Below are 15,899 nucleotides of genomic sequence, written 5' to 3' on the forward strand. Positions count from 1 at the left end.
TTTTGAGAGCTGAGTTCACCGAGCCCGCCGCCTCCGTAATATTTAGAATATCAGAGATTCTGCGATGCGGCTGATTTTCGTTTGAAACGGAAGCTTCGCTTCGATTTCGCAAAGCTCAAGGCCATTGGCTAGTTACGTTCGGCATCAATGCCACAAAACGAAGAAAGGCCTAGCCGATATTTCAGTGATCGGTTGACCGTACAATTATGGATCACAGCCGCAGTAAGGCTGTAGATCCACCCAATCCCACGTCTAGTGGTGGGAAGCGTCGTTTGACTCAAGTTGACCCTAAGCTTGGTGCTCAGAAACGTCAACGGCGTACGGACAATCTTGCCGAAGAGGTACCTCGAACTCCTTAGTTTTCAGAAGAAGGGTTCCCTAGCCACTTCACCAGATACTGGTATTGGCCCTTACGACGACGTCTTCTTAAAAGTTTCTTCTCATGAAACTGCAGGTTCCCCCGCGCATCAAGCAGCGCGAGAGGGGGCCGAAATTTCGGTCGAAGCATTTGATGCTTTAAGGAACAAGGTGAAACTTCTTTTTGCGGTCCTTGCTCGGGTTGAGAGCTCTTTTAAGGCGGTTCGGGACCGTCTTTCAACAATGGATCGTTAGCAGCCTCGTTTAGAGGGCCGTTTCGTGCAGGACTCCGAAAGGATCGAAACTCTGACAAAAATGGCGGGAATCTTTGTCATAACATTCGTTCATGACAGAGGAGGCCTATCGTCAACCTTGATAATGGCAATCATTTTTCGCTGCTTGTCATTTGACGCGTGTTGACGGCTTGGAATGCCACCCTGTGACATCGGGGTCAAAGGCGACGGGACCAATGGACCCATCGATTAAACGATCCGGGTCCAAATGCCGGCATGACATTGCAGCGGTAATTTTAGCAGAGAACGAACGGGTAGCAAAAACGGGCAGTCAATTTACTAAGTAGCAGTTCTGCGCAATATGTAACACGACCGCCTGTCTCGGCGCAAGCGCTTTCAAGTCCACCTGGGAAGGGCCCGATATTGCTTAAGCAAGCTAACGTAGAACGCTGGGTGTGTACGCAGCTTGCTATGAAGGTTTAGCGTATAGGCTAGGCTCTTCTTGGCCACGACCGTAAATGGTTCAATAAAGCGCGGGCGCAATTTGGTCTTGTAGACCGCGGAAATCAAGTTGGTAGGTAGATTATTAGCGTTCAGTAAAGCTCGATCTCCGACCATATAAGAATTAATACAGCTTCTGCTTTTGGCATCTGCTAGTTCTTTTTGTTTGTCTTGGCTATCAGTCATCGTATCCCTTACATGTCTTAATGCACTAAATCGCGTCGCGAGAAACTCGCTTACTTGTTTCCGAGCGGTAGCAGGGCTGATATTAGCAAGCCTATCTGCTAATTCTCCCCCACCAAGCCCTGAACTACGCAGTGGTATCGTTAATGGAACGCGTGGGTGGGAAAGACCGTTTACATAGAACGGAGTATAGCCTGTAGAGGCATGTACAGCGTTATTTAACGCAAACTCCACCACTGGGAGCATGAAGCTGTGACGCTTTGGTATCTGAGCACACACACTGCGTAAAACGTCTTCAATGACGCGATTGACACGTTCGTTTGACCATCGGTCTGCGTATGGTCCGCAAGGGACATATCTGGTGTCAAGCACTAAAAGAATAATTTCCAGAATTTGCCCGTGAAAGTTTCGATCCAAGACAATTGCCACTGGCAAACCGTGTTGTCGAAACACGCGGTCAATTAACAGCCTTGCTTTACCTTCACCATCAATGGATTACGGCATAGCCGCTAAGTGAGCCGTTTTGCTCAATCGGTCAGGAAAGACCACGATGCCGGAGTTACCGGTCGAATCTTTCGGTCGATCGAGAACAAAACCCACACTAATAAACTCCTAACAACCTATGGGTACGAGCAGACTTGCCAGTGGCGCAGCAGCATGCGCCGAGGGTTTAATTCTTTAGCTAATTTCGCATGTGCGAACGTATGTGCTGACCCATTTATTAAGTTTGGGCCACCAATAAATCTGGCTGACATGGCCATAGGTCTTTTCTTTACCGAGATGACCATTAAGAACAGTATCGTGCCTGTGCCTTATAGAGGATTCAGTACTTCAAATCCTTATCGTGAGGCACAACGACACGCGGAGGGTCCGCGATGTCTGTGCAATAAAGCAACAGGTCGTTATCGATAAAAAATCGATGAAAACTTGCACGCAAACGTGCCGGTAATTTAATACCCGAATCCGAGTTCTTTAGGCTCGTAGCAGAGCTACACACTGTTCATCCTTGGCGTAAGCCGAACGCCTTGATTCAGGAATAGGCGACGTGATAGTCGTGAAATGAGAGAGCTCATAATCCGGGGCCTGCGTGATAACGCATCGGCCAAAGCATCTCACTTGCCAGACTTATACTTCACCTCGAAGTTGTATTCGGCGAAAAGGGATAGCCATCGGGCCATTCTCTGTGAGAGAAGGGGTGACTTAGCCGCAGTGCGTAATAACGCGTGATATGTTTATATCAGAAACGGCTTAGAGCCGAGCAGATAAATTCTTAACTTGACAAGAGCATACGTCAAAGCAAGTAACTCTTTGTCATGGACTGGGCGGTTCTTTCCGCAGCTTTAAGCTGCTTAGACTCGGACGCAATAAAATGATCACGTACATCATCATCTGGTTGTAACAGAGCACTGCCAATGGTAAAATTTGATGCGTCACAGACGACACTGAATGGCCAATTTGGATTTGGCAGTGCCAGGATCGGGGCATGGATAAGACTATCCTTAACTGCTCGAAAAGCATTATGTTCGGCGCAAGTCCAACACCATTCTGTATCCTTTCTAAGAAAATTAGATAATGGCCTAGCCATAACAACGTAATTTTCGCTATATTTGTGTAAATAATTGGCGAGACCCAACCACTTACGCAAATCCGTTTGGCCAATCTACTATGGCTTTTACTTTAGCGGGATCCGCTCTAAGGCCTCGCTTTCCAATGAAGCATTCTTAAAATGGAGTTTCGAATGGGAGATTTGCTATCTCGTACCATTCCCGCCTCTTGCTTAGCACGGAAGAAATCTTCAATGACGTCACACTGCTCGATCTGCTTTACCTTTTTACTCTCCAGCCGATCTACGATCGATCTGCTTTACCTTTTTACTCTCCAGCCGATCTAGGACTTTCGCATTGTATCGTATTAACAGGCTTTTTAATTTTCTTAAATGTTGCTTTGAATTAAGCATTCTTGTTTCGTACTACTCAATTTATTCGAGTAATCGAACTTCGACGCTGTCTGTTCTTGTGCACAGCCGTCAGTAACTATGTTAACGTCACAGTGGTGGACCTTTAATGTTGCCTGTACTTGTGCACAGCCGTCGGTATCTAACTCCACAGTGTGACCGGTTGTGACGCTGAGGTCTTGTGCAGTTGCGCAAACGACCGAGCCACAAGTGACGCCATCGCACTCACTTGAAGGACATCCACAAGCTTTTGATGGCTTCAAGACGTTAACCAGATGGCCATCTAATAAATCTGATAAATGAGCGACAGGCATCGTCACGGCTTGATGCTGCCAGGTTATGCATGGCTCGTATTTTCTGTGCCATAATATTCTAAGGATGACATCAAATTTGTATTCTAAATCCAGTAGGATGAAATCATCATCGTACTGCTGTACATTTAAGGTCTATTGGAAAACCACTACACGTTTCTTAACTGTCACAGATGCACCTGTTGATAAGCGCTCTGCCATCCTCTTTAGAAGTATATCACGCTCAACGTACTTGATTCTGCAATCTTCTAACAATTAGCGTCGAATTAAATTGTTCCACGTCCCAAAATTGACTAGTACATTTAGTAACAATTTGTTTGCGACTATAGTTTTCGAGGTGATGCATCACATGGGGCAATTAAACACAATATTTGTGTGTGAAGAGCAACTTTCGTCAAAAGACCTGAACATTCTTATGACGATGGTGGATCACTAAAGCGTTCCGCACCTAATGACCACGACCGTTTTTTTAAGATCCGCCTCGCCGTTGTGATTTCAAATTAGCGTCGGATCCGCGTCCTCCGCTGTTCCTAGCGGGAGGTTATACGCTTCGCTTAGTGCTTCTAGGCACTGGGTTGGGCACTATACTCATAGGCGGAGTGGCCCGTCTTTTACATTTTGCAATCGTTTGTGACTTAGAGAGCGAGGTTTCTCGCTCTCCACATAGGAGTGGTGCATAGGTTTTGGACCTCAATTTCTTGTCGTCTCGAAGGACGATAAACTCCACAGTGGACGAAAGCCTGGTTAAGGCTGAAGTCTTCCTGTTCTGCAATAGAAGCGCTTGGTCAAGCGACTCTAATTTAAGTCGGAACAAATGAGTCTTACAGAATTGTCTGCAAGAACTTTAATAAGCATTGTTACCTATATTTGTTCATCTTTGGGTGACTCACGATACAACTGATCAGGTATCGTGTATGCTTGGCATAAGCGTGTAAGTCACGCTTGCCCTGCTTCAAATCCAGGAGCTCTGCTCGAGCCCTAAATTTGGCACGTGCCGGCTCAACTGTTTGCCTGAGCCGGGTCTTAAAGACCCCATACGACCCAAAAACCAATGGGTCGTGAAGCTTAAGCCCCAAAGCCCAAGATTATGCACGTATTGCTTAGATGAACATCCCAAATTTAAAATTTGTCGCATCATCACCGATGTGCGAGCTTCAATGGCATCGTCGAATTCGACGAACCATCTAAAAGAAAAAGTGTCGCCTTCGACTGCCTTAAACTTTGCGATTTCGATATTTAAGCTTTCGGGTCGACGTGAAAGCGTCGGCTCGCTAGCAGCATGCAAATGCTGCCGTCGGATCAGTTTCAACTGTTAAGCACCCTAATCTCTCAACAATTCCGCGTGTTGGGAGCCTTGCTGGTGATGTAAAGCTAATTTTTTTGAGCCCCGTCGAGTTCATGTTAAATGAACTCGGCTATGGCTGCATGTTGTTCCTCTGTGTTCAAAGTGAACAGCATGACGCCAACGGCAGCCCGCATTCGACCGAATTCATGCGTTCGATCGCTCTCCATTCAAGGTCGCTCAAATAAGTGAGCCTTTTACGCGTTGCGTTATTGCCTTGTTGAGGGGTTGACAGCTCCCTCCTTCTTTTTTTCATCGAACATGTCCAATGTTGGACGAATCGCGTGGACCGTTGAACGGACTACGAAGTGCTATTAGGTGTAACGGGGCACCCTTTGCTAGTATTGATAACAGTACAAGTCAACCTACACTGATTATAGTGAAGGTGGGGCGCCTCGACCACTTCACGTACAGGACGTGGAGAGGAAGTTCTAAGTAGCAAGATGTCTTTGCTACTTAAGGTTTAATCTAAGGCTTTAGAAAAGAGAAAAATAGAACTGTATTTATGCATTAATTTCCTACGTAACGATCTTCTATCTGATTTGACTTTGTTATATTAATAATTAAGTATGTATGATGCCTACTTGCACACCGCGCAATCATGTCTTATGACGATTGGCGGACATTATATGTAACTGCCCCAGGAGATGAGGTTGACTTCATCACTAAAAATTAAAAGTGTCGATAATTGCCACTACAATCCTTAATCGATTGTGGGCTCAATCGCTAGAAGATCGCAGACTTAAATGTATTGAGCATGGGGTTGGTTCAAACTTAAATCAATCAACCAATAGAACTTATGTCGTGTTGCGTCAATATTACCAAATTTGGTATTATTGGAACTATTAAGTCAAAAGTAATAAAGATAATAACTTTGTACTTATTTGCTTATTTCCTCTCATAGAGAAAATATTATTGAAACGATTAAGTCAAAAGTAATAAAGATAATATCTTTGTACTTCTTTGCTTATTTCCTCTCATAGACAAAATATTAATTATTCAATTTATAGGAAATAATATTTATGGAACGTAACACACCGTTTAAGAAGTCGAACAATAATGCCGACTAAGACACTATGTAGGTGCATATGGCTCTATACAGATTGACATCACGGGATGCGCATCAGTCTGCCAAGACAGAAGACTTCGAGAGCAAGCAGAAAGAGCTTGAAGGTATTCCCAACACGATTTCTTTGAAAACGATCGCCGCTGCCAATACGATTCTACAGATAATGTACAGGCGAAGGTTCGCCGGGTGCTGCTGGATTCCCGGACCAGGGTCCTTAGATTAACGAATTGCAGGCACCTAAGTATGTAAGACTGTCTGAAAGCATAAACATAATGGCTTGTTAAAAGCGCTAAATGAAGAAAGGCTTGGGACAACTCGTGTAACGGGCTAAAGTTGCCCTAATGTTACACTGTCCCCTTAAGTACACTTAGTGTTGTGAAGGGGATGGTCAATTACTAAACAATAGGAATTAGACCCAGCACTTGGGTGTGGTTTACATTTGTGACCAACCCTTGTGGATGTGATGCACATGGGTGCATTCATATTAGAAGGGATGACGGCTAGCGTTATCCGTTACGCGAGGTATCTAGAAAGATACGGTTGCAATATATATTAAGTGTTATCTATAGAGATGACATTTTAATTGGTAAAAATAGGTATATGTATTTAATTCTATTAAATAAAAATCAGTCTGGAAGCTACTTCCTACTTGGTAAGTGCGCACGAGGAGACGGATTACCGCTCCCGTGACGACACTTAACCAGAGTGCTTAGTGTGTTGGGTGAGGTCGCTTGCGCGCCCACCACAACAACCTCACTGCACGCAAGAGAAGCAGGTTAAACCGCATCCTCGCTGTGCTAGAGTGTGTGTCTAAGTAGAGCGTGGCTGCATTACGATGTGCCCGCCTACAAGTAGCCTAGAATATCTTTTTTCTAGAAGGTCGGTTGTAAATTTAGACGTTACATGCGATAGAAGGTGCATTTTGTAAAAGAGCCGGGTCGTTGAGCTAAGTGAAATTTGCCAGTACTTCACCTAGCCCTAAGTGGTACTACCGATGAAAATTATACGGGCGAGACGTTCACCTTGAATAGTCAGTAGCTTCGCGCATACTTGCTAGATTCTAAAGCACTTGGTCTTGTGCGTCGCCGATTGCGTCGCTGACCGTCATTAAATACACTAAACCTGAATTATAACCCCTTCGAAGTTTTCCGTTTTGGCCACGCCCTTACGAATACCTTCCATGAACATGGTCACCTAAACCGCCTCTGGTAATGGGTCAAGCTATTAAGCAGCACTTACAGCTCGCAACTCTTGGACATAGTCCGCCCACGACTTCGCTAAGTGTTAATTGTACAGTGCTAACTATAAATAGCCAAACAATGATCATTGTTTTCATTTGAGTGATGCTTAATGGAAAACATTCCGCAAAATGCAAGCGTGTTTAATGGCATAGTCGCTGCAAATAAAGCGAAAAATTGCAGTACTCATTAAAGGTTCTACAAAGCCGTCTAATGGTATATTCGCTTACTTCGCAGCGACGAAGGTTATGTATCTGGTAGGTCGAGATCTTTTTGGCACTCGATCGTGATTGGAGACTTGGCGTGCCAAACGCAAGCCATAGATCGATCGATTATACTGGAAAAGTGAAATGATCGTAGCCAGTTTCAAGTCTAGCTATAGTAACAGCTGCGACTGCTTTTTGACGATAGGCGTCTCAACAATGATTTTCAAGTAGTGATTGAAGAATATCATACAGTGGGAAGACACTATGAGCTGTCGCGTATACAAATGAACGCTCCTCCTGTGGTCACACAGAGGAGCCGGTGACAGTTTCAAAACGACCCGAAATGAGACAGAAGTGGATCGGGTATTTAGTAAGAAAACGTCTCTGTGACCTCGTATGATTTCGAAAGCAACAGCTACTTAAGCTAGACAGTGGTAGAAGCGGTAATCGTAACAGGGTATCCAGTTATATAAAGATCATTATTATAAGGAATGAAAAAAATTAAGTCCTATAGAATAAATAAATAAATAAAGATACAAATTACCATCTTTAATCAATTTTGACTTAATAACTTTAATGTTACCAATTTTGGTAATATTGAACGCAATAAGACATTAGCTCTATTGATTGGTTGCTTTCAAGTTTTAATCAACCCCGCCAATCGTTACAAGACACGATTAGGTGTCGCGCAAGGAGGCTGATTGCATAATTAGTTAGTATTATCTTTAATCCAGTAGATAGAAGATCGTTATGAAAGAACTTGATTTATTATTACAATTTTACTGTTTCTTTATTCTAAAGCCTTAGAATTACGTTTAGTCGCTAAAACATCTTGGCTACTTACAACCTTCCTCTGCACGTCGTGTACGTAAAGTAGTCGAGGCACCGACATTCACTGTAGTCAGTGTAGGTTCAGTACTAGTAAAGGGTGCCCCGTCACACCTGTAGCACTAATCCGTTCAACGGCCTTCGCATGTTCCATCCAACATTGACATGTTGACTATCATAGGAGGGTGCCAAGCCCCTCAAGAAGGCTATCACGCAACGCGTGAAAGGTTTACTAGAATGGAGAGCAATAGAACCCATGAGTTCGTTCGTAGCCAGGCCAGCCAGTGGCATCGTGGTGCTCACTCTGAACACAGTTGAACAACATGCGGCCATAGCCGAGTTCAAAAAACATGAAACCGATCGGGCTCGAGAAAAAGTAGCATTGCTTCACCAGCAAGGTGCTCAACACGCAAAGATGTTGAGATAACCGGGTGATCGACAGTTAGAACTGTAGAGACAGCAGCTTTTACATGCTGTTGGCGGGCCGACGCTCCCGCGTCGACCCGAAACTTGAAAGATCGAATATTTAAGTTTAGAATAGTCAGGGGATTATCTTCAAGTGGTTCGTCGAATTAGACGACGTCATTGAAGCTCGCCGCATCAATGATGATGCAACAAAAGTAAAATTTGGCATGTCCAACTTTGCCAGACGTGCCAAATCTTGGGCCTTAGGCTCAAGCTTCACGACCCAATAGTTTGGGTCGTATGAGGTATTTAAGACCCGGCTCGGGCAACATTTGAGCTGCCACGTGCCGAATGAAGTGCTCGAGCCGAGGTCCTGGATTTGAAGGTGGGCAAGCTTGACTTTCACGCTTATACCTAGCACCTAGTTAGCTGTATTGTGAGTCATCCAATTGATGAACAAATGCAGGTAACTGTGTTTATTAAAGGTCTTGCAGACGGTCCTGTCACAAGACTCACCTGTTTCGGCTTGACCAGAGTCGCTCGATGAAGCGATCTCTATAGCGGAACAGGAGGACATCAGGATGAGACAGACTTTCGTCCGCCGGGAGCCAATCGTCCACTGAAATAATGGACACATGAAATCGATGTCAAGAGACGGGCCACTACTCCTTAATTCTAAAAAAACATTGGGTGAAACGATCGACCTCCCATGAGAACTGCGGAGGACGCGGAGCTAAATTGCAACGGCGAGGCGGATCGTAAAAAAAACGGTCGGGGTCAGTAGGTGGAGCACCCTACTGATCCAGCAACGTCAAAAAAATGTAGGACTATTGACGGAAGCTGCTCCACACACACAAACATTGTGTGTAACTACCCAGGTGATAAGGTTAACCTCATCACCTTGATAATTAGAGTGGCAAATGTGTTGCCTTAAACGTCCTAGTAAATTGCGATGCGTCGATCAATTTTATCGACGCCAATCGCAGTAAAGTTGTAGGCTTAAGTTCATTGAGCGCGATATTCCTTTTAACGAGAATGACAGTGTACCTAGCAACTGGCTCATCTGTAACAGTAAGGAATATGTAGTTGATATTCAATACACGTTAAAGGGTGAACAATACGGATGATTTCATCGTACTGGATTTGGATGACAGAAAATATTGAAATTATCTTTGGATTACCATGGCTCAGAAAGTACGAGCCTTGCATAAACTGGCAGCATCAAGCCGTGACGATGCCTGCCTCTCGTTCATCAGATGGTCATCTGATAAACGTCTTGGAGCGTCCACAAAGCGCGTAGATGTCCTACAAGTGAGTGTGATAGCCTACACTAATGGTTCGGTCGTTAGCATGACTGCACAAGACCTCAGTGTGACGACCCATCACACCGTGGAGTACGATTTCGACGGCTGTGCACAAGCACAGGCAGCGTACTTTGTTTGAAGGTCCACCATTGTGAAGTGGAGAATGTTACCGACGCCTTTGCAAAAGCACAGGCAGCGTCTAAATTCGATCATTTTAAATTAAGACGGGTTGGTTCGGAACAAGGCTGCTTACTACGACACAACATCCAAGAAAATTTGAAACACCTGTCTATAAAAGACATTGCAAAAGTCTTAGATCGACTGTAGAGCCGGTCGTAAAGGATCTCGCTTTGATTGCGCAACCACAGCTTGAGGTAGTTGGAGGATGCTTCCAAAAAAAGGATATAAGTCCCATAAAATTTGAGGGAATAAGTCTCCAAGAACCTGTTGGAATAAATTTCCAGGAACCTTTGAAAAAAGGTCCAAGAAGAGACTTAGACATTATATGTCTTAGTAAACGTCGGAACAAGTGTAAGCGCTTACACACTTGATCTGGTAGCATTTCGAGGTTTATTTCGGAGATAATTCAATTGCCAACGCTATTGTTGGAACAGTTCTTGCGTGGTATGCGTAGCGGTCAAGTCAAGCAGATCTGTACTTGTCATAGATAATAAGTACGCGGCTAATGTTCGATCGGTAATCGTATTTTCTGCGAAAGAACGTTCCCAGCCGCTCCTCGATGGATGGAAATATTTTATGTTCGAAAATGACTCGAATTTATAAAATTATTTGATCGAATTTAATGATGTGTTTCCTGATTGGGTACCGTGCGAGTCGCCTAAAAATAAAGGCACTCAGCACAAGATCGACCCGATACCAGGTTCAAATACTGTGTCATGACGCAGTGGCTACTGCCTCGTAAACAAGTATTAGCGAATGACAAGTTCTTTGCCGTTCGATTAGCATCGGGCCATGTGAGGGGGCCAGCCTCCTTTCATACCTTCTGTGTGCGTAGAGCAACAGGAAGGTGGCGAATTGTGCATGTGTTCAATAAATTTAGCGCTGCATCAATACCAGCTCAAACGCCGATGCAACGAGCAAGTTTTGACAAGGGGTAAGTTTGAGTCAGTCTCAATGACGGAAGTATTGACGGAATATTAAAGATTACCATGTTATCGTCAATGAATCTGATGGATGGAATCTTTTAGATCTGAGTGCGTGAACCGGATATTCCGTTCCCAGCAGCAAGTGCCCCAAACGAAATAATATGGGGTGGCTTATAATGCAATGACCTCCCACATTCGAAAGATCTGTAACCATCTGTTGATATTGGTCTGGGATCTCGCGCCGGGTTATTTTGATGATATTCTTCGTTCATAGTCAAGCGATGAACGAAAAGTCAGACATTGGAGTACATCGTACCCACGTCCGCAAGGATCTTTCACTTATGAGTAAGCATAGGTTGTATATAAATCTCAAGAAATGTATATTCGCTGCAAGCGAAATACCACTTCGTGGGTGCATCTCGCTGCAAGCGGACTACCACTTTGTGGGTGCATCGTTTGTAGACACGGTGTACGCACTGATCCGGAAAGGATCAAGGCGATCATCGACTGACCTGCGCCGGTCGATGTGACGGGACTTCGAAAGTTTCTCGACTTAGTGGCGTACTTTTCATAAGTACTCACGCAATTAATACGAAGTGACAGTTCATGTTTCTTCTTTGTTGAAGAAAAACGTGAAGTGGTCATGGAGCGCTAATTGTTAACCATCCTCTGAGGATATCGAGCAAAGTTGATGAAAGCCTTAATCTTGGCAATTGCAGACCAAGACAGACCATTTCATGTGGTATTTGACGCCAGCGATTTTGCAGTCGGCTGTGCGTTTGTGTAATATGACACAGGCGGCCCAGAGCGCGTCGTCTGCTATCAATCTCGTCAGCTTCAACCGGCTGAACATAGTAATCCAGTGCAATAGAAGTAATTTCTTGCCGAGGTGTTGAACTGGTTAAGTTTAGGGTCTATATCTTGTGAAATCGACCGTTTATGTATTATACGGATCATGCGTCTTTACGCAGGCCGTAAGCAGTCCACACCTCTCGCAAAGAATGGCGAAATATTTGTTTTACTTCACGGAGTATAAATTCTCCGTTAAATATAAACCAGGAGGACTTGATGTCGTCGCTGATGTTCTTTTGCGCCGCCTAATTTTGCGCCGGCTACAAAACAACAAAGAGGATAAGCCCACGTTGCAGCAATACGTATTTCGTCTTCAATACTACTTGACAACGTAAGAAGATCCTATCAAGTAGTTTTGCTCTTAAAGGTCTTATGAATCACCTCAAAAATCTTATAAGAGATTTTTATAAGGTTCGTCAATATCGAATCAATTTTCAACAGATAGATAGATAGATACACAACACGCAATAGCTTAGGTATTCAACAGCCATTGCTGGCGACAGCTTTCGTGTCCTCATCCCCACCCATAATGATCTGGCGGTTATGCATCAAGTATGAGTACCAATAACTGGGTATCGTGGACGTGAGAAGACTTATGTCACGGTAAGTCCCGATTTCTTCTGGCCTCGTCAGTATGAATTAGTACGCAAGTACATGTGGGCTTGCAAAGTATTTCAACGGGTGAAGCGTAGCCCTTTATCTCATGCTCCGTTATTACCTCTGCCTTTTCGGCAGAGTGTCGGCAGTCCGTATCAATGAGCTTCGTCTTCGGATTTCCAAAAGACGCCCACAAGAATACTGGTATTATTCTTTGTGTTTGTGTATCGGTTCAGGATGGTACATCTTGTTGCAGTCACAAAGTCGATCACAGCCTTCGCTGTGATCGTATCGGTTTTAACACAATATTTCGACATTTCGCATGAAGATATCCGGTTCGCGGCGGAGTTTTGGCAATCTGTGTTCGCATTACTTAGGACATACTTGGAAATGTCACCTTCTGATCACCCTAAACAAAGTTGTCAGACAGAACGGGCAAACCGAATTTTCAAAGAAATACTTCGCGGATACGTCTACTCGTTTACTAGTAAGAGTAATTTCATGCCAATGACACAATATGCCATCAACATTTCGGTACATGCATCAACAAAGCATACACCTTTTTAACGGATAGCGTAAGCTTATCACAAACTCCAACCTTCTTTGAGAGTGACTATTTTTTGGGGGGGGCACTCGCTCGAGCAAAGACCAATTTAGCTCTTGCTCATCACGCGTTCACTCAAAAGTCAATGCAAAGTATACCGATATTGATTTATTCAACACGAAGAAGATAAACTCAGTAAAAGCGATTAGTCTATTTGCTGACTTTGATATGATATACTCAGCATTGACAACAAAATTACTAGTGAGAGCAATGATGCTCTCACTAAAGTGGAGAATGTTAACTCCGCAGTTCGCACTAAGCGCGCTAAAAACAAAGCCGACTCAGCAGGAGAATTCTGCTGGCTCGGGAAGCAGTGGTCCGTTTCGTACAGGATTCCATCGCTGATGTGGTGAACGACAGAAATGGAACACTGATAACAATCGAAGCACAAACGTTCTGATATTTAAAGTTAATGATGTAGTCCTTCTGTCTACGGTAAATCCAGCATAACATGTAGTAGCGAATGTGGACAATCGTAAAATTCTGCTTAGGTATATCAGCCTGTTTCGTCTACTGCACCGCCAAGGCAATCGGTACACGATCGAGCTACCTCATACGATAAATATACATCCTACGTTTTACGTCGAACGTGTTCGCCCGTACTAACACCACGAGATCTCAACTGGCTCCAAATCACCCCTGAAAGGTCTATGGCGTCTGGCAAAGCCTGTGTAGGTCTCGCACTAAGGCATGAATGTTTCGGCAAAGAGTCTAGTTCTCACAAATTAGACGATCAACTGCATCCTTTAATGATGCGATCTTTCGACGAGCTGTCACCAGCTCGTTTTGAAGGGAATTGTGCGCCCGTTCGTTCGACAGCTGATTAATCGCAACATGCGCACGGTTTTTGCAAGTGTTAGCGGCAATTTTTTCGAAGATCGGCGCTATGTCTCGACGACGGAATCGTTAATGATTAACGTCTATTCGCAAGTTTCGGAGGTCGCAACCTATATTATTATGATGACTCGGGTTCGACGAATGAGGAAACCCGATTTTCCTCGTCTCCACATCCATTCACGGGCTCGAACAGAGAAGTGTTTCCTAGTTGAACAATTTTTGAGAAGCGTTTCCTAGTTGAATAATTTTTGAACTACCGCGAGGCGAAGGGTGTCCGAACGAGTTATCTTGTTCGCTGGCGTTTAACCCTCGCATGATAGCTATGGACCTCGAACTAACGGTGGATGTTTCGGGTCTTGTTCAACAGTCCGTTCTCTTCCTTAGAAAGTTCATTGGAAAACGAGTGCTTCACGCGCTTGTAAAAAGGATTGCAAGTTTTTAATTCCTTCACGAAGGGATGCACGTCCTCCAATAAGCGTCTTGGAGAGAGTACGCTTTTTAAGAAGCATGACTACGCCTTAAAGCAGCAGGGACATGAGTCCCCCAACGAAAGTCAAGATAAGACTCGCTCTCTAGACATACGGTGCAGCTTATGGCGTTCACCGACTACAGTCCGTTTCATAAACCGGTCACGAAAACTAACCAGGCATTACGGCCTGTTCTTTGCACATTCTGAGTGAGTGTTTTCCAAGCTTGAATCCTAGGAGTGACATCCTTTGCTCGCTTGCAGGTATCCCGTCAATGCCGGAAAAAGTCATCGATGAAGAATTTGGTATTGTTTTCACAAGGCTCATGAAGCCTGGATGAGTCAAACAATAAAATTTGTATCGTTCGTTGGTCATAACAGACCAGCAAATTAAGTTACCCGTAGACGACAGCCAGGGTTTCTTTCCGGAAGCGAACCTCTCCCGTTGGTTAATGATTACATTTTTTTACTAACAAAACGCTCAAGGTGGTATTTAATATTACTTTGTTTGTGGAGATGCACGCTAGCACCATCAGAAGTAGTGTTTTGAAAGTGACCTTAACGATCACTTCGTGCCTGGTGATGCATTTAAGCATCACCAAATAGATATGATGAGTTAAACAACGTCGCCGCTGACTACAAAACCCTTAGGTTTAATGGACGCGGCCCCGGTTGATCTGGAGGCCTCAATAGTTGCCACGGAGTCGGGCGATGACGCCGACTCGGCCCAGTCACCTACAATGGGAGTAACAGGTAAAAAAAAATCCACAGTAGACGCATTAGCATCGCTAATATCTGCACTGAGCCGTACTGCTGCCAGCTTTGCGGACTCTCAGGCGACGCGCACGGGTTTCAAACTGTGAAATTCTGATATTTACCGGTGTTCCTTCTATGCTCAATTAAAAGTTGGCATTAAAATAAAATTAACAAGTGCTAATTTACAGAAAGAGAGATAGTAGTACTCTCAGCCACTTTACATCAGTCACTAGAGTGACTTTTGTTTAAAGTAAGGTGAGGTAACGGGGTGTTTAGTTACATAAATATTATATCCTAAAAGGATTTTTATTAATGTTATTTCGTATAAGAGGAAAAAAATAAAGAAGCACAAACTTAATACATTTTATTAATTTTGACTTAATAGTTCCAAAACTACCAAATTTAGCAATATTGACGCAATAAGACATAAGCTGTATTGATTGGTTGATTTAAGTTGGATTAACGCGCCAATCGTTACCATACACGACTGGCGTCGCTCAAGGAGGCGCATTGCATAGTAATTCTGAATATATTAAAGCCGGTAGGTAAAGATCGTTATAAAAAACTTGATATATCAATACAGCTTTACAATTTACCTATTCTGAAGCCTTAGAATTTACCTTTAGTAGCTAAGACTTTGTAGCTACTTAGAAACTTCATCTGCACGTCGTGTGCGTGAAGTAGGCGAGGCACCCCACCTTCACTGTAATCAGTGTAGGTTGACTTATACTCTTATCAGTACTAGCAAAA

The sequence above is a fragment of the Bremia lactucae genome, linkage group LG1 (genome assembly GCF_004359215.1).
Source record: "Bremia lactucae strain SF5 linkage group LG1, whole genome shotgun sequence".
NCBI lineage: Eukaryota > Oomycota > Peronosporomycetes > Peronosporales > Peronosporaceae > Bremia > Bremia lactucae.